General features: G+C 46.6%; 1 long non-coding RNA gene across 3 annotated transcripts in view; it reads right to left on the bottom strand.

The window, feature by feature from the left end:
- LOC138757814 (uncharacterized) overlaps window positions 1–20123 on the bottom strand; it is a 179944-nt gene that overhangs the window by 39958 nt on the left and 119863 nt on the right. For all 3 annotated transcript variants that reach the window (XR_011353905.1, XR_011353906.1, XR_011353907.1), the window contains 2 exons: window positions 14116–14163; window positions 13674–13856 (listed from right to left, as the gene is read on the bottom strand). This is a non-coding gene — a long non-coding RNA (uncharacterized lncRNA). The remainder of the gene's footprint in view (window positions 1–13673; window positions 13857–14115; window positions 14164–20123) is intronic.

Raw genomic sequence — 20123 nt, 5'->3', positions numbered from 1 at the left:
TTTTGGAATTAGTTGGACTGAATGGCCAGAGTGGGATTCAGATAGAGTGACCAACAAATGACATTTCAGGGTCTTTTTTATGAATTGAAAGGAGGTGTTGTACAAGAGTGGGGAGGGGGGTGAATCATTCGATCTGTTTTTGATTTCTTCATTATGAAGGAGACAACTGTGCAATTTCTGCAATACCACAGTTCACACAAGGCTTTACTTTTCATTAACCATGAAAATTAGCTTCTTTTCTGTCACCCCCATTGAGAGTACATTGTTAGAAAATGCGTTTATTTTCCCCGAGTGAGCTGAGTTGCGCCTGGGATAAGCTAAAAGCATCTAATATCTTTCTCTAAACTCTCAATCGTGATGAAGGGTTCTGGCCCAAACTTTGACCATTCTTCTCCTCTCACTGACACTGCATGACCCAGTAAATTTCTTGAGCAGATTGTTCTTTTGCTCCAGATTCCCAATTTACTGCTCCTCTGCAAACTCTCTTCAAGGCAGGATGACTTCGAAGAAGTTTTCCTCCTCACTTCGACAAGAATTCCGTGAGTCCATTTCTGCTGCCCTCCAGCTCTTTGACCATGTTTTGCCCTACATATTCTTCCTCAGTACTTATCACTGATACATGTCCAACCCACCCTCCCTGCCCTGGCGATCTCCCTTCTGCACTCTCAGTTTTGCTAAGGGTTCTCAATCTTTGGCCATTGTTTCTCTCCTACTGATGTACGTGCCATTTAAATTTTTTTAATTTTTAATTTAATTTAGACATACAGCATAGTAATAAGCCATTTTGGCCCACGAGACCCTGATGCCCAATTTACACCCAAGTAACCTACACCCCCGGTATGTTCTGAACAGTGGAAGGAAACTGGAGCCCCTGGGGAAAACTAGGGGGAGAATGTACAAACTCCTTACGGACAACGTGGGATTCGAAGCTTGGTCCCAATCTCTGGCACTGTAAAGATGTTGCGGCAACTGCTATGCCAACTGTGCTTCCCAGTATTCTATCTGATCAATAATATAGATCAGTGATCAATGTTAAAGCCTTCAATATATGTGTCAGCTGCTTTGAACATATGCAATTAAAATGGATCCTTTTTTTTGCAAGGCAGATTCAGAAGCACTTAAATGAGATGAGGTTAGATGGCCATAAATTAAAATTTGAATAAATTAATCAATTCATATAGTTTGTACAATGAGTCAATGATCACAAATCAGCTGTCAATAACTTCCTAAAGGGAGAACCATTCGCATTTCTCTTTAAATCCAAATGGTTTGAGTCACCTTCCTCACTCCTATGAGACAGTCAATATCTAACAAGTCCTTCCCCTGAGCTCTGCTGAGAGTTGATTACATTACATTCATGTTCAGCTGTGCTTGATGAATGAAATAATTTCAACATAATATCCAAAAACCCTCTGGTATGTGCTAATCGGTCTAATTGTCTCAAACTGAAAGGGTATGCCAGGAATTTTGGTCACGTTCTCAATCCAATTATTGGATCTGGTCCACATCACAAACAGCTGATAAGTTCCTGGGAGCTATTTTTCATTGAAAGATCACTATATAAAATATCACAAATATTTGTAACACTAATTAGAGTATAATTCGTAGTGACATATTACATTATAACAAATGCTATTCCCATCTCTTTCCTTTTATTCCAGCAAGGGTGTTTGACTATCAGTGTGCTCATTTTATCGTTAACACCTCTCTAGTATGGCTCTTGGATGACAAACAGGAATGGACTGAGAGAAATACCACTCCCCATCCTTTCTATATTTAGTGACATGATTTGATTTCTGTCACACACAGCAGCAAAGATCCAGAAGTTTACAGTTTTGGAATTATGCCCTTCATTGACATCTAAAGAAAGAGCACATGAAGATCTCCTGTTCCATGCCAGATGCACACACCAGCTGCCTATGTGCACTGCCCAGGAAGAGGCAAGAGCTCTAAGGAAAACCATGGAAAGAAAACATTGGAAACTTTCCCTCCAGTTTCCCAAGGTGAAGAGGCAGGCCGTAGACAACAGCAATAATAGATGCCATGGGGCACGTGACACTGCAGATGTTGGAATCTGGAGAAACACACAATGTGTTGGAGGAAATAAAACACGAAAGACTGCAGAAGTAAAAACACACTGCTGGAGAAATTCAGCCGGTGTAATTTATGTAGCAAAGGTAAAGATACATAACCAATGTTTCTCCAAAATGTTGGTTATATATTTTTATATTTGCTACATTAAGAATCTGCTGGAGGAACTCAGCAGGTAAAGCAGCATCAGTGAGAGAAAAAGAATGGCCAAATATCAAAGTCCTTACAGGTACTGTTTCAACAAAACTTACAACAGCTGTGGATATAGGCCACAAGGTCATTTTCCATAAACGTGAAATGCAGATACTCAGAACGTGCATTCACATAATTGATGTGTCAAAATAGTCTCCAAAATGAAGGGAGTGAGGAACCTGCCATCTCTGTCACCAATGCATCATTTACCTTGAATCTATGTCTGTTCTATTTGCTTGTAAACGTGTACATGTTACCTGCAGAGGGTCCTTATCTTGAACAAGTTGTGAAAAACATTCATCTTTTAAAAAAAATCACAAATGTAATTTTAAACTAATTCTTGACTGGTTGTTTTGTAGATGAACATTATTTCCAACAAATACCACCAGCAAATAGCAAGCCCTGTTACCCAGATTTTTTTCCCTAGCCTCCATCTGGTCCATTTACTCATCACCCACACACTCCAACCACTGGGTCCCCCTTCCTCCCCTCATCATTCCCATCTGACAGCTATCCCTCCTGTGGTGTGGGAAGGGAAAAGTTCAGTGGGTTCAAAGAGCAATGAGTCTGGACACAGGCTGAACACAGAAAGGATCTTTATTAAAACACATGAAAGGGGATCGCAACAGGGATAATACACACTTATACTCTCAATCACAAAACACAGTATAATCAGTCATATCAGACTTAACACTACTGATAATAGCAACTGCTTACACTCATACAAACACAGTATAATCAATCACATCTGACTTAACACCACTGATTCTAGCAACTTTGTACTGACATATAACAACCAAGGATTACAATATGCTATACGCCATTCATTTCTTGTTTAACATGGGCCATGCTCCAATGCTATCTAACAGACTTGATCCCTGTGTAGTACACATCTTACTAACAACTCTTCCAGTGTTGTCCATAGTTTGCGACCTGGAGTGGAGCAGGGTTCATCTCAGGACTGAAAAATAAAAAAGGAAGAACTACATGGTGGGCTTTATGGTCCAGTAAGCTGGAGGGTCTGGCCTAGGTAATCACTAGGTGATTACAGGGGCCATTGGTCAGGTATGCACTAATGGGAGGGCAGAGTCCAATCTTGATTGAAAGGTGATATGACTTCCAAGTAGGTTCCAGATAAAGAGGTCACATGACCCTCCACAATCCACATTCCTATCAGGTTCCAAGCGGAGAGATCATATAATCATCCACAATCCACATTACATTCCACTGTTTGGAAGTCACAGTACTGGCCAATCATTAGAAAATAAGTAACAATTATTACAAAAAACACATTAATACATTGTTACAAAAGGTAAATTGCAGGTGCCCAGTGAATAAATGGACAACAAAAGGCAGAAAGTATTGTTTCAGAAATTAACCTTGGCTTACCAACTCCCCACACATTGAAAGGGTCATTGTTTTTCCCCTTGGAGTGTCATACTACAAGAACTGGCCCCCTGTGGTGCTATCACTATGTTTATAGATATATATATGTGTGTGGGTTGTATGTGCTGACCTGCTCCCTGCATCTGTGAATCCTCCCTCCCAGATATCCCCATAAAGGCTGTTTCACCCAAACCCCTCCCTCAGTACCTGCCTTGGAACCGGGCCAGCAACATGCAAGTTGTGCTAATACTTTAAAGTGATTAAAGCCTATTAATCATGATTCTCTGTCTGATTGTGATTGATTGGTAGTATATCCCCTATCTGTTTTTTGTCAGTCACTGAGTTGCATATGTGGTCTCGCTGACTTGCCAGAGATGTGTATGCTGCGCATCTCACTGAAAACAGTACCAGTACCACCTTTGTCTGAGGGTAGATAGTGCAAGGTCATCTGGCTTTCCCTTAATCAGAAGTATCACAGCCCTTTCTTTGGCCAGCGTCTCTACCATGGTAGCCATTCATCCAGGTGCTCCCTCATCATTGGGAGGCACGCATCCCAGATGGCTGCCCCCGTACTGTGGGAAGCATGGGTCAGCCCGAAAGGTGCAAATCCAGGGCATACTGGTATTCTCATAGGAGCATCTCATTGCTGGGCTGTTATTATTGGCCATATCATGCCAGGATGTCATTCCTGCTCTCATTCACACTGGTTGCTTGGATCGGTGCAAACTGAACTAGGTGCACCACATTGCCAAGGTGTGCTCCCTTTTTTGGACCCACTGGGAGAATCAGGACTATTTGTGTGCCAAATTATATGGAGGGGCTCCCTCTGCAATGCTCTTTCCAGAGAGCACACATGTCTCTGTGAGTTACCGGCAGAGTGGCGCTGCTGAACTTTGTTTCAGCACTGCGTACTTGAGCGCGTAGTCCATGCTCCATGTACTCTAATCCCTCCAGGAAGGTAATGGCTTCCCAGACACTGGTCCCATGAGGAGTACGGTGGTGAATAAATACCCTGCCAAGGCACCAGTCATCCTTCCGGGTGGCATAGATGCCTTGATCAGTGCCCACTCCCTAATAACCTATGTACCCTCGGTAATGGTATGCCACTGCAGCCGGTGGTGTAGGTCCCTTTGTAGAAGGGTAGGGAACCTGCCTGCAAGGTGTTGTTAATCATCTGTTCAGTCTGACTGCCCTGGGTGTTTGGTTCCCAATGAGAGAGGCGGACATTGGAGGCTTCTTCATTGCACAACCGTAGCAGTTTCATGACTAAGTGTTCACCTGGCTGCTGACGTTATCAGTCCCCCAGCCCAGTTAGCTCCTTAGCGGAGTAGTCCTGGGTGTCTGTAATGTCACAGTGATTGCATGAGTACCCTTTTGAGGTCCCACTACTTTCGGCTACCTCTCAATTCATTGGGGGTCCTCATGGAGGGTCTGGGACCACATGATCACTGGTCGGGCTTGAAAAGGCTTGGGCACACGGAGATGGGGGGCGGGGAGAGAAGGATGTGTGTAGTTGGACTCAGTTTCCTTATTGTCATTACCATCCATCCACATATCCCTATCCCCGACCATGTGTCGACCGCTGGCCAATGGCTTGGACCTTGACTGGGTCGAGCTGCTAGCCAGACCAGTATGCTGCTTATCATTGCTTGTCAATATCGAATATTGATTAGCTTGCAAGTTGTCTCTATGCCATTCCACTCTAGGTTGGGCCCTTGCATTTAGGCAGTCTGCACTGCCCCCTGTATTACACATCAGCAATGCTGGAGGGATTCTACCTCCCTAGCATTCTGTTGGCCTAATATTCCAATAATTTCCCATTGGTGTCTCAGGAGAGATGCCATAAGCCAAAGGGCCCCCTCATGACTCCCCATGTCTCAGGAAATCATGACTTCTCAAGGAGGGAAAGTCTACCAGCCTTCCTAGGTAGGCCAGTAAACCCACTAAACTGCTAAACTCCACACTTTCATCAGTCCACGTGGGAATTCTACTCTTGTGCCCTATGGCAGCTGTGGGGCTCTTCCTGCTGGCCCTGTTCATGAGGAAACATGCGATAACACACACACATGACAGAAGACCCACATACATGCTTGTTAATACAAGTTCAAACATCGTGACTGCATGTGTGTCCAATCCTTGAACCCAGCTCGCAGCATCATTTGTTGTGTTAACTGCTTACACGGTACAACCCATTCACATCGGACTTAACACTACTAGTACTAACAAATGTGCACAGACTTAAAGCAACCAAGCATTCCAATGTGCTACCTGCTACTCCTTGTCTAACATGGGCACAGCTTCAATGCAATCTTACAGCCTTGATCCCTGTGCAGTGCTCACCCTACCAGCAACTCTTCCAGTGTTGCCCACAGTTCATGACCGGGACTGGAGCAGGGTTCATCTCAGAACCAAAAAGCGCAAAAGAGGAAGAGCTAATGCACATGCTGAACTTTATAGTACGGTATGTTGGAGGGTCTGGCCCAAGTAATCACGAGGTGATTAAAGGGTCCAATGGTCAGCAGTGCACTAATGGGTAGGCAGAGTTAAACCTTGATTGACAGGTGATGCGCCCTCCGACTAAGTTTCTGTCAGAGAGGTCACATGACCCTCTACAATCCACACGACATCTCCCTTATTTGGTTCTACTCGTCACCTCCGAAGTCTCACTCAGAGTTACTGCAGCAACACCCAGCCTGGCTCTGTGGAAGTCTTTGTTGATTAAAGCCTGTTGTACAGTCTTTACCTTGTGAGTGTCTGGTTCTGACTAACAGCACACCACAATTTAATCAACAAAGACTTTTTTCCATGGCTGTCGTGGAAAAACTCCTGAACACAGGGAGCCTCGAAGTCAACCCATACAACCCGGAAGCCCAGACATGCTTCGAGATCCGGAGGCATGCGGTCGAAGCAATCATCGAGGTGCATGCAGACGGCATCCTGGACTCAGATAGGAAGAAGCTCATTCTACTCCAATCAAAGCTGGGTCCCCACACTTTCCAGGAATCCAAAGGCTGCTCCAAGTACAAAGAAGCAATGGACACTCTTGAGACCTTGTACAGGCCCCACTGAATGTGGTCCTTGTAAGGTACCTCTTCAATACCTGAGCCCAGCAATCTGGGGAGACGGCTAAGTCTTACCTGGAGCACCCATGAGAGTTGGCCCCCCATGAGAGTTGGCCCAACCGTGTCTGGCAGAACCCGGGGTAGGCACAGAGGAGGTGGAGCGGCTGATCCAGGATCCCTTCATCCGAGGGCTATGCTCGAGGACCATCCAACAGAAGCTGCTGGAAGATAGCATCTACACCCTGGTCAAGACTGTGGAAATGATCGAAACCCTGGAAGCTGCAGCCATGCACATTGAAGCCTTCAATTCCAGGCTCCCTCATGGCCGCCTCACACAGCAGCTGCAGCCCTAGACCAAGCTGGGGAAGAGTACATCGCTGTGGCGGGTGCCCGGCGCCCCTGTAAGTACTGTGGGTCCTGGTGTGGGTCAGACCGATGATCACGCCAAAACTGCCTGGCTAGGAATCAGCACTGTTCCCGATGTGGCAAGAAAGGTCACTTTGCTAAAGTGTGCCTCTCAAAGCCAGCTGGCAGCTCAGCACCCCTCTATGACACCAGCACCTTCCCCGCGGACCCCTCCACTTGCGCGTGCCGGGCAATGCCATTGTCCCCACTACCACTTCCTCCTTCCCCAATCCCAATGGTGCAGCGACGATCGCCGTGTGTACCCCGTGCACTCGGACCAGCCTCCATTCTCGCCAGCGCCGCTCGCCAAAGACTACAATGACATCATTTCTCACTGACATAGTGACATCAATTCCCCAGAGCAATGAACACAGCTGGGGAAGGAGGCCAGCCACGTCGCTGGCCCCCACGTGGCGCCGTCATCTTGGGCTGCGCAGAGGCCGACACGGAGGACCTCCAATGATGACAATATGGCCAACACAGGCGATGACCAGGCTGCCCCACCGACACTCCCCAAGCCTCCAGATGCCATCAGTTGCTGCACGCCGCACCCCACAATCGATGACAACGTGGTCAACACAGGCGATGACCAGACCGCCCTACCAACATTCCCCATGCCTCTGGATGCCATAAATCACTGCACACAACTGGAGAGTGATGACTCTGACCCCGAGATAGTCCTGGCTGCCACCCCTCTGACTAGGAACATCCCCTCTGACTAGGAACATCCCCCATGACTCCAGGCACTCTATGATGGGCGTGCAAATCAATGGGCAGGTAACAAATTGCCAGTTCGACAGTAGCAGCACTGAGAGTTTCATTCACCCATGCGTGGCCCATGCTCTGAAACTAAAAGTCCACCGCACCCCCTTCTCAATTGCCCTCGCTGCCAAGGACAAGACTGTTGGTACCCTCGGGCGCTGCTCGGCCGATATAACTGTGGGAGGGGAGACATACACGGGGTTCAGGCTCCTGGTCATGCCCATACTCAGTGCCCCAGTCCTCCTGGGTCTGGATTTCCAGTGCCATCTACAGAGCACCACTCTTGCCTTTGGGGGCCCCAACCTTCACTCTCGCTACACAGTGCGCTGACCTACCAGCCCCGGCCAACCTGCAGCCTCTCCACACTACGCATCACCCCCGGCACTCTTTGCCCACCTTATGCCAGGCTGCAAGTTGATCACCACCAGAAGTAGGTGCTATTGCACTGCAGACAGAGACTTTATCAAGGCGGAGGTGCAGCGGCTTCTGGCGGAAGGCATCATAGGGCCCAGTAATAACACTTGGAGAGCCCAAGTCCTGGGGTCAAAGGGGTAAGTAAGCCGTGGATGGTCTTGGATTACAGCCAGACCATAAACCGGTACACCCAACAGAATACCAACCCCCTGCTGAGGATAGCCAACATGGTCAATGAGATAACTCACTACCGGGTTTTCTCCACGATTGATCTGAAGTCGACTTATCACCAAATCCCCATCCACCCAAAGGACAAGCCCTTCACCGCCTTCGAGGCAGACGGGCGCCTGAACCTGTTCTGCCGAGTTCCCTTTGGGGTTACAAATGGGATCTCCGTCTTTCAGCGGGAGATGGATCGTATGGTAGACTAGCACAAGATGAAGGGGACATTCCCGTATCTGGATAACGTCACTATCTGCAGCTGTGACCAGCAGGACCACAATGCTAACCTGGAGAAATTCCTCCAGATGGCCAGGGAGCTAAACCTCACATACAACAAGGAAAAGTGCACGTTCAGCATCACCCGCCTCGCCATCCTGGGATACATCGTGGCCCATGGAGTACTCGGTCCAGATCCAGAGAGGATGCACCCATTAATGGAGCTGCCTCCTCCACCCATGCTAAAGGTCCTCTGCAGGTGACTTGGCTTAATCTCCTATTACTCGCAGTTGGTTCTCCGCTTCTCGGACAAGGTTCGCCCACTGGCCCAAGCTACAATTTTTCCCCTCCTACCCAGGCAGGACATCACAGATGACATGATGCAGGCCATGGATGAGGACTCCCCTTTCCAGGTGGAGAGCGAAGCCTCCGATCTAGTCCTCCCCGCTACTTTCAGCCAAGGGGGGGGGGGGGCGCCCTGTCGCCTTCTTCTCTAGGACCCTCCACGGCTCCGAGCTAGGACATTCCGCCATTGAAGAGGAGGCCCAGACGATTGTGGAAGCGGTCCGCCACTGGCGCCACTACCTGGCCGGCAGGAGATTCACCTTCCTCACTGACTAGCGGGCCGTGGCATTCATGTTTAACACCACCCACAAGAACAAGATCAAGAACAACAAGATCTTACGCTGGAGAGTCGAGCTGGCAACCTACAGCTACGGCATCCAGTACTGCTCAGGAAAGTTTAATGACTCCCCCGATGCCCTTTCACGGACCTGTGCGTCTATACACAATGACAAGCTGCAGGCACTGCATGAGTCCCTCTGCCATCCGGGTGTCACCAGGTTGTATCATTTCATTAAGTCCCGGAACCTGCCGTATACCATCAGGGACATCAGGGACATGACTGAGGCCTGCCTTCCACGAACCAAAATGTCTACTTCCTCACGGTAGTGGACGAGTACTCCTGCTTCCCTTTCGCTATCCCTTGCATGGACACCTCCATAGCCACCATCATCAGGGCCCTGGAGCAGATCTTCACCATGTTTGGCTACCCTGCTTTCATCCACAGTGACGGGGGATCTAGCTTTATGAGTGACGAGCTGCACCAGTACCTGATGGCGAGGGCATCACGACTAGTCGCACGACTAGTTATAGCCCGAGAGGCAATGGGCAATTGGAACATGAAAATAGGGTGGTCTGGAAGGCAGTCCTCCTAGCCCTCAAGTCAAAAGGGTGGGCTGTTGAATACTGGAAGGACACCGTGCCCGAGGTGCTCCATGCCATTAGGTCATTTCTGTGTATGGCTACCAACGAGACCCCTCATGAACGCCTGTTTTCATTCCCCAGGAAGTCGGCGACTAGAATGTCCCTCCCAACATGGCTCACGTCCCCGGGACTGGTGCTCCTGCAATCAAACCACAACTACGCCTACGTTAGGTACAGCAATGGCAGGGAGGACACCATCTCAACCAGGGACCTGGCACCAGCAGGAGCACCCACCTTTCCACAGCATTCTTCAACCCAGGTCGACACCGACCGGGTATACATCCCCATCCCCAGGTAGCTATGGGGCACACAGGACCTCCTTGACCACCAGGGGCCCACTTCAGCCATGGGGGATGAACCTGCCCCTACACCCATCCAATACGACTCTGACATCTCAACTCCAGCCCCCTCGGCCACCCCTCCACGTGACACCACACCAGTCACTCAGAACCCTGCCGCCAGCCCCTCCACCTCCCTTCCGACCAGTGACCAGGAGCCAGTCCTATGATGGTCACAGAGACTCCGGCGGCCGCCAGATCGTCTCAATCTGTAAATACTGTATTTTTGTATAGTGGGTGCGATTCTTTGTTACTGCCCCCCCCTCCCCGGGACAATTTTAAAGAAGGGGGTGAATGTGGTGGTACACCACCGGCCTACTGCAGTGGGTAACCTCTGTACCTGCAGGAGTTTAAAGGGGACAGGACAACACCTGGCTGGCTGTCAATCAGTTGACCTGAGTGGATCAAGCCACACCCGGTTGGGTGTCAATCACCCTCCGGGATATAAACCTGTGCCAGCCTCCGAAGTCTCACTCAGAGTTACTTCAGCAACAGCCAGCCTGGCTCTGTGGAAGTCTTTGTTGATTAAAGCCTGTTGTACCTTGTGTGTGTCTGGTTCTGTCTAACAGCGCACCACAATCAGTCTTTCGCTCTCTACTATTAAAAAGCCAAAGCCAAATACACCAAGAGAATATCAAGCTTCTTGAATATAACTAGAACTGCACTCATTCAGGTCAATGGAGATTGTTCCACTGCACACATGACTTCCTTTTCTTCCAGAAAATCAGAAAAGGGGGATCAGAGGTGGAGAGGATGAGCAAATGTAGGTTCTTGGGAGTCACTATCTCGGAAGATCTTTCCTGGAACCAACACACCAATGGCATCATGAAGAAAGCCTCTACTTCCTCAGGAGTTTGCGGAGGAGCTAGTGGAGTTATTCAAATGAACCGGTACGGACTTGAAGGGCCGACATGGCCTGTTTCCGTGCTGTAAACGGTTATATGGTTATATGGCGGCCACCAAGGCCAGCTCTCATGAGAGGTTTGCCACCCCTGCAATAGGTGCTATTTTCAAAAATTCATTCACAGCCCCCTCTCCATCCCCCATCATTTATGAACCCTCTTACAAACCCCTGGCATTCATTGACCCTTTGGATTGTCCCATGGATCCCCAGGGGAGGATATCACCTACTTTGGAGACCCCTAAGATAGAAAATGGAGGGGTATGGGGTATGGAGGGCTATGAGATTTTGTTTAATTTGGCATCATGCAGACATTATGGGCCTAAGGGTCTGTACTTATTGAGGATGGTTCTGTCTTTTATAGACCAGAATCAACCTAACCACTAACATTTATAATGGTGCCAAGTGACAGGGGTTTGGAGGGAATGGAGCGGTATATTGCATGTGTAGGCAAAAGGGATGTAGTTTAATTTGGCATCATGTCCTAGTGCTGACATTATTGGCCAAAGGGCCTGTTCCAGAGCTGTACTGTTCAATGTGCCATGTTCTAAATCCCACCAGAGGAACTGTAGAATTTAAATTCAGAATTGTAATCTGGAACTTTCATAAATAAACCAGTCATTGACCACAAAAGTACTGGACAGCTGAAAAACCCCACCTGGTTTACTGATCTCAGAAAACTGCCATCTCATCTGTTCTCACCCATACATCCTTTGAAATTATTAAACAGAACACTCCATTCAATTTTGAGTTGATAATAAATGCTGGCCTTGTACAGATGTACAGATCTTAATGATGAATTTTTAAAATATGAAAGGAACCATCTACATTAAAAGGTATTAAAAGGCCCTTCCTTCACTGAAGCTCCGTATTCAAAACTAATGTGTTAATATAATATCCATGGCTTTCACCAAATCCAGTAATAGGATCTCGCCAACACAAACTCGTGAACAGAAAAAATCAACGCAAAGGAAGCTGATTAACCCCTGTACAAAGCAAAAGGAATCAAATAGGTTTGGCAACAAAATAAATATTGAGAGCTGCCAAATAAAATGACAAAATATGAGCTCATATCATATTTCTTTGTTTAGTTCACTTTGAAGTAGAGTCATAAATAAGGGGGGGAAACTGCTGCATTATTTTTGGAAGTTTTACAAAAACAATTGTATCTTGAAAGTGTATCAGAAGCAGATGCTTCCACAAAAAAAAACACGATTTTATCACCAAAGTATTTATTTCCATTGACATTAGTTGATATTAATATACAATGAAGCTATTTACGATTACTATTTATATCAACTCATCTGAATTCGATTATAAAAAAATTGAGCCCACAGGTGAAAATATTAAACCTGGCTTTTGATTTGTCAGGTATGCAGTTAAAAGCAGATGGTTTAGAATTAAGAGAGGGTGCATTAAGTCTCAGAAAATGTGATTTTCTGCTTTAAAACTGTCACCCTTTGGTTTTTGCCTGATGGAGGTTGGCATTTGTGGTTTTGACTGTACTGAAGCAATAAATCCCCTAGAAACTTGAGATTGAGGGGAATAAAGAATGGTAAGTGAGGAAAACGGAGAAGATGGAGTCAAAGAGTGTCAAAACAGCCTCTTCAGTCTAGCTTCCCCATGCAGATCAAAGTGTCCCATCAACACTCATCCCACCTACCTGCTATCCCTCCAAACCTAACATTGATTCATATTTTTTAAAACACTCCGGTTGCACCTGTTTCATCCACCTCCTCTTGCAGCCTATTCCACACTACCTTCGGTGTTAAAAAAAGTTACCCTTTATGTTCCTATTAAAACCCTCCTTAAATCTATGCTCTCTGATCATCAGTACACCTAGTCTGGGCAAAAGACTCTGCGTGGAAACAATCTATTCCTCTCAGGATTTTGGATACTTCTCATTTTTCTGCACTCCATGGAATAAAGCCTTAGCCAGCTTAACCTCTACCCATAGCTCAGGGTCCCAAAACTTGGCCACATCCTTGTAAATCTTCTTTGCACGCTCTCCAGCTTGACAATGTCCTTCCTATGGCACAGTGACCAATACTGAACATAATACTCCAAAATGGGTCCTCACGAACGTCTTATGTAACCACAACGTGACCTCCCAACCTCGATATCCAATTCTTGGATTGATGAAAGCTAATGTGACGCTACTTCAAGGTATTATGAAATTGTACTCCAAGATTTCACTGGTCTACAATACTCTCCACATCTCTACCATTCACTGTGAAGGTCCTTCATGTGCTAGACCTCCCAAAATACAATACTTCATATTTCTCTGTATTAACTTTCATCCCTTTGCCCACCTGCCCAATCTATCTACATCCTACTGCAATTATTGACAACAGTCTTCATAATCTATAATATCAGACACTTTGGTGACATCTACAACTTGCTAATTATGTCATGTACCTTTTACTGAAATAATTGAAATGGATGACAAACAGGAATGGGCCCAGTACTGAACCCTGTGGTACACCACTTGTCACAGGCCTTCCGCCATCTTCCATGAAGACAATTTTCAATCCATTCTGTTATCTCTTCTTGGATCCCATAGAGGATGGAGCTCCAAAATACTGGCATCTAGCCTGTCACCTGCGGTAGTAAATGAAAAACGGGATAGGTGCGTGACCCGGTAGCGAGTGGCACCCGGGTGGCCAGGCCCTCGTTGAGGAGCAAGGGGTGACAGGGGTACCCAGGAATTTGGTGGGGAGCAATGAGCACCAGGGGTAGCCCAGGCCTGTGACAGGGCAAGGTCGGGTGGGGGGGGGGGGGCAGTGGGTGGCAGCTAATCCATTACTATTGCCAGGGTTTCCGATGTCAATAGCTGTCAATTCTTTCATTTCTGCATTACCTCCCTATGCAGCACCAAGGGAGCGTTGCACAGTCAGTTTACTTCTCCCTGATGGATTAAATTTGAAGAAGAGGGAGTTAGTATTTGTAATACTTGATCTGAGCAATACTTATCATCCATTAGTCACCATCATTAATCAGAATTGGCTTTAACTGTCTGCAGAAGAGAATCTCTTTACCACATTAAGTTATTACTCACATTATATTTCAAGACTACATAACTAGATTTTGGGATATCCTGATGTTGTGAAAGATGCTATATAAATACAACTCACTTTCTTTTTATTTTTAACCATTTTTGGGGGGAAATTTCCATTGAATCTGCTTCCCATTTAACAGTTCGGAACATCACGATCTTCTCCGTGGGTTGTCACCTTGCTGTGGTAGAGAAGTTTGTGTGGTCCTGAGATTCCGAGGGCAATGCTGTCTGGAGCTAAGTTCCTGGTAGGGCCACCAATGGTGGTAAAGTCGAGGGTGACGTCCCTGATAAAGAGCAATCCAACCAAGACCTCAATGTTGGAACAGGCAGATGAAGTTACTTCGATCTCAACAGCTGTGATGGTGGACGAAGGCTACAACAAATCCATCTGCTCCAATTTATATTAGGTATAAATGAGGAGGTAGTGAAATGGATTCAGCAATGGTTGGGTGGGAGGTGTCAGAGAGTAGTGGTAGAAAATTGTTTGTCCAATTGGAGGCCGGTGACTAGTAGAGTTCCTCAGGGATCGGTCCTGGGTCCACTATTGTTTGTTATATATATTAACGATCTGGAAGTAGCGGTGGAGAATTGGATAAGCAAGTTTGCGGATGATACAAAGATTGGTGGTGTTGTGGACAGTGAGGAAGATTATCGTAGATTAAAAGGTGATTTAGGAAGGCTGGAGGTGTGGGCTGAGAAATGGCTGATGGAATTTAATACAGATAAGTGTGAGGTGTTACATTTTGGAAAGGCAAATCTAAATAGGTCATATGCATTAAATGGTAGGCTATTGAGATGTGCAGAGCAACAAAGGGATTTAGGAGTTGTGGTAAATAGTACCCTCAAGGCTGATACTCAGGTAGATGGTGTGGTGAAGAAGGCATTTGGAATGTTGGCCTTCATAAATCGGAGTATTGAATTCAAGAGTAGGGAGGTTATGATGAAATTGTACAAGGCATTGGTGAGACCAAATTTGGAGTACTGTGTACAGTTTTGGTCACCAAATTATAGGAAAGATATAAACAAAATAGAGAGAGTGCAGAGAAGGTTCACAAGAATGTTGACAGGATTTCAAGGTTTGAGTTACAGGGAAAGGTTGTGCAGACTGGGGCTTTTTTCTCTGGAGTATAGAAGATTGAGAGGGGACTTGATAGAGGTGTTTAAGATTTTAAAAGGGACAGACAGAGTAAACGTGGATAGGCTTTTTCAATTAAGAGTGGGGGAGATTCAAACTAGAGGGCATGGTTTAAGATTGAAGGGGGAAAAGTATAAGGGGAACATGAGGGGAAATTTCTTTACACAAAGGGTGGTAGGGATGTGGAATGAGCTTCCGACAAACGTGGTTGAGGCGGGATCATTGGTTACATTTAAGGAAAGACTGGATAATTACATGGATAGGAGAGGACTGGAGGGGTATGGACCGGGTGCTGGTCAGTGGGACTAGGAGGGTGGGGATTTGTTACGGCATGGACTAGTAGGGCTGAACTGGCCCTACAGTTCTTTGCTGGGGATTTGTGAAACATTGTGTGCTTCTTGGAGTGCAACATTAAGTATGCATTAAACAAGTACACGCACAGGCAGTTTCGTTCTATGTAAAATGGAACGAAGTCCATCATCCCTGACCTCAAGTGAGAGCCACGACATCACAATACACAAACAAATCCTCCCCATTTTCGCCATAAAATCCATTCAATTTTTTAAGTTCCCATTGGTGAAAGCCTGTTTACTGTATTCCAACTCCTCCATTAAATCATCCCTTGATCAGTAAATGCTGACAGCAGAAAACATGCAGATTCATCAAATCATCCTTATCTCCTTTCCTCAAGCTTTGTCTTTCTCTTCCATTTTCCCTCTTCACAGAACCAAAAACTACTGCCCCCTATCAATTCTCATCTTCCTCTCCTGTCCTCATCAAATTAACACCTTTTGTTCTGTACATGGGGATAAGGCTGGAAAGGGGTACTGATGGTAGTGATCAGCCATGATCTGTAAAATGGTGGTGCTGGCTCGACGGGCTGAAGGGCCTACTCCAGCTCCTATTGTCTATTGTCTATTGCTCCCCCTCCCATTCATCCCCCTTCACTAGCTTTTTCATATAGGCCCCCTGTCTGCATTTTGCTCACATCTTAAAAGAAGGGCTCAGCCTCATATGATCAGGTATTATGTCTTTACTTCCTATGGACCTGCTGAGTTCCTGCAGGATTTTGTGCTTTGACTACAATCACAGCATTTCCTGCTTAGTCCCAGGGGACATACGAGAGACAGTGGATGCTGAAATCTGGAGCAAAGATCAACCTGCTGGAGAAACTCAGCAGGTCAGGCAGGGTCACCCTAGCTGGATGAAGAGTTCCGTCCTGAAACATCAACAGTTCTTTTTTATTTCCCCCACCGATGCTACTCGACCTACTGAATTCATTCAAAAGAATGCTTTTGAATCCAATCACAAAACCAAATGATAAAATATAAGATCACACACTCTCAAGGAAGGTTCATAGCAACACCCTGCTAAATGTTGACCATTTTTATAACTTGGTAAAGGTAAACATAGATGATGGAATTCAATCCTACCTGCAAAGCACTAGCAGGGCCTTTGGTTGATCAAGACCTTATAGAACATTACATCACAGAAAATTCTTTGTGAAAAAGATGCCCCTTGGGTCCCTTTTAAAATCTTTCCCCTCTCACCTGTAATCTATGCCCCCTGGTTTTACATTCCTCTACTCTGAGAAAAAGGCTGTGACCATTCACCTTATCTATACCCTCATGATGTTATAAACCTCTATAAGGTCACCTTTCAGCTTCCTATGCTTCATGGGGAAAAGCTCCAAGCCTATCCTGTTTCTCCATCTTGCTCAAGCCTTCCATTCCCAATAACCTCATCACGGATCTTTCCCAGCTTACTGACATCCTTCCTATAATTGGGTGACTAGAACTGCACACATCATTTTGTGTGGTCTCACCAATGTCTTGTGCAATTGTACCATGGCATCCCAACTCTTGTACTCAGTGGCCTTAACAATGAAGGCAATTAACTTCAGCATCTTTTTTATTGACTAACGTTCCTGGCATTGAGAGCCTAGCTACACTCAATTGTGTTGGCCAAGCTGTTTACAAGCCCAACTCCAGGGGCCCACGACAGACCTTGCCCAGCTCTGTCACAATTCGCCATCATCAGCTAGGCAGTGAAAATATTTTCAAATCCTCCTCAAAGAAATGCAACTTTCCCACTGACGTGGAAACTTCTGATCCACGAAGAGTGATCATTCAGGATGGTATTGTGGCTGGGTATTGAGAGCATACAAAATCCCTAAATAGGCAGAAAAAAGGAGTGGACCAGCAAACTAACCACGTCCTGTAAAATGAATAAAACTAGATGCTGAAATCTGACTCTTTCTTTCCCTCTCCCTCTGTCTCCTTTCCTCTAGCTCTGCGTTTACAGAGCCACCCCCCCCCCCCCCTCCCCTGATCAATTCTCATCTTTCCTCTCCTGTCCTCCTATCCATGTCCAATTATCACATTTTTCTTGTGGTCTGTGTTCCTCCCCCTGCCCTTTCTTCCCTCCCTCCTCGGCCTTTTTATTCAGGCACCAACCTGCTTTTAGCTCATACTTTGAAGAAGGGCTCAGGCCTAAAACATTTTCTATGAACCCTGTGTGACCTCCTGAGTTCTTCCAGCATTTTCACCACAATCACAGCGAATATAGACTTTCATGTTACAGAAGAACTCAGCCAGTCAAGCCTGTCCTATCAGGCACCTCCTGTGGAAAAGTTTGCAGTTCCAACATTCTCCACCAAACCAGAGTGAAAGCAAATCATTATTAAAGCTGAGGAGAAGAACCTCATTGACCAATGCCACTGGGAGGAGGGTTCAGCAGAAAAGTAATAAGAGCCTTTTTTTGATCCAAATTTTTTCCTTTGGATTGCCCTGTGAAGGCAGATAGAGGTGTCACTAGTCCAGCATCCCTGCCAAGAAGAGAAAGAGAAACAAAAGAGAGTCCCTTCATCGATCCTCTGATACTGATCATTCTCCGATGAGTTTAGAAGGCTATGGACCAAATGCATACACATGGACCTAGCCCAAAATGTCAACTTGGTTGGCATGGACAAAGTGGCTGAGGTGTCTATTCCATGCTGTGAGACTATGACTCCATGAGATGCTGGTTGATCCACTGAGCTCTTCTAGCAGCTGGCACTGTTAGTTTAAATCAGGGGTTCTCAATCTTTTTCTTTCCACTCACATACCACTTTAAGTAATCTCTATGCCATCAGTGCTCTTTGATTAGTTTCTTTGGCTTGGCTTCGCGGACGAAGATTTATGGAGGGGGTAAAAAGTCCACGTCAGCTGCAGGCTCGTTTGTGGCTGACAAGTCCGATGCGGGACAGGCAGACACGATTGCAGCGGTTGCAAGGGAAAATTGGTTGGTTGGGGTTGGGTGTTGGGTTTTTCCTCCTTTGCCTTTTGTCAGTGAGGTGGGCTCTGCGGTCTTCTTCAAAGGAGGTTGCTGCCCGCCAAACTGTGAGGCGCCAAGATGCACGGTTTGAGGCATTATCAGCCCACTGGCGGTGGTCAATGTGGCAGGCACCAAGAGATTTCTTTAGGCAGTCCTTGTACCTTTTCTTTGGTGCACCTCTGTCACGGTGGCCAGTGGAGAGCTCGCCATATAATACGATCTTGGGAAGGCGATGGTCCTCCATTCTGGAGACGTGACCCATCCAGCGCAGCTGGATCTTCAGCAGCGTGGACTCGATGCTGTCGACCTCTGCCATCTCGAGTACTTCGACGTTAGGGGTGTAAGCGCTCCAATGGATGTTGAGGATGGAGCGGAGACAACGCTGGTGGAAGCATTCTAGGAGCCGTAGGTGGTGCCGGTAGAGGACCCATGATTCGGAGCCGAACAGGAGTGTGGGTATGACAACGGCTCTGTATACGCTTATCTTTGTGAGGTTTTTCAGTTGGTTGTTTTTCCAGACTCTTTTGTGTAGTCTTCCGAAGGCGCTATTTGCCTTGGCGAGTCTGTTGTCTATCTCATTGTCGATCCTTGCATCTGATGAAATGGTGCAGCCGAGATAGGTAAACTGGTTGAGTTTTGTGTGCCCGATGGAGATGTGGGGGGGCTGGTAGTCATGGTGGGGAGCTGGCTGATGGAGGACCTCAGTTTTCTTCAGGCTGACTTCCAGGCCAAACATTTTGGCAGTTTCCGCAAAGCAGGACGTCAAGCGCTGAAGAGCTGGCTCTCAATGGGCAACTAAAGCGGCATCATCTGCAAAGAGTAGTTCACGGACAAGTTTCTCTTGTGTCTTGGTGTGAGCTTGCAGGCGCCTCAGATTGAAGAGACTGCCATCCGTGCGGTACCGGATGTAAACAGCGTCTTCATTGTTGGGGTCTTTCATGGCTTGGTTCAGCGTCATGCTGAAGAAGATTGAAAAGAGGGTTGGTGCGAGAACACAGCCTTGCTTCACGCCATTGTTAATGGAGAAGGGTTCAGAGAGCTCATTGCTGTATCTGACCCGACCTTGTTGGTTTTCGTGCAGTTGGATAATCATGTTGAGGAACTTTGGGGGACATCCGATGCGCTCTAGTATTTGCCAAAGCCCTTTCCTGCTCACGGTGTCGAAGGCTTTGGTGAGGTCAACAAAGGTGATGTAGAGTCCTTTGTTTTGTTCTCTGCACTTTTCTTGGAGCTGTCTGAGGGCAAAGACCATGTCAGTGGTTCCTCTGTTTGCGCGAAAGCCGCACTGTGATTCTGGGAGAATATTCTCGGCGACACTAGGTATTATTCTATTTAGTAGATTCCTAGCGAAGATTTTGCC

This window comes from Narcine bancroftii, chromosome 3, assembly GCF_036971445.1.
Source record: "Narcine bancroftii isolate sNarBan1 chromosome 3, sNarBan1.hap1, whole genome shotgun sequence".
Taxonomy (NCBI): domain Eukaryota; kingdom Metazoa; phylum Chordata; class Chondrichthyes; order Torpediniformes; family Narcinidae; genus Narcine; species Narcine bancroftii.
This window is presented reverse-complemented; position numbering and strand designations above follow the sequence as displayed.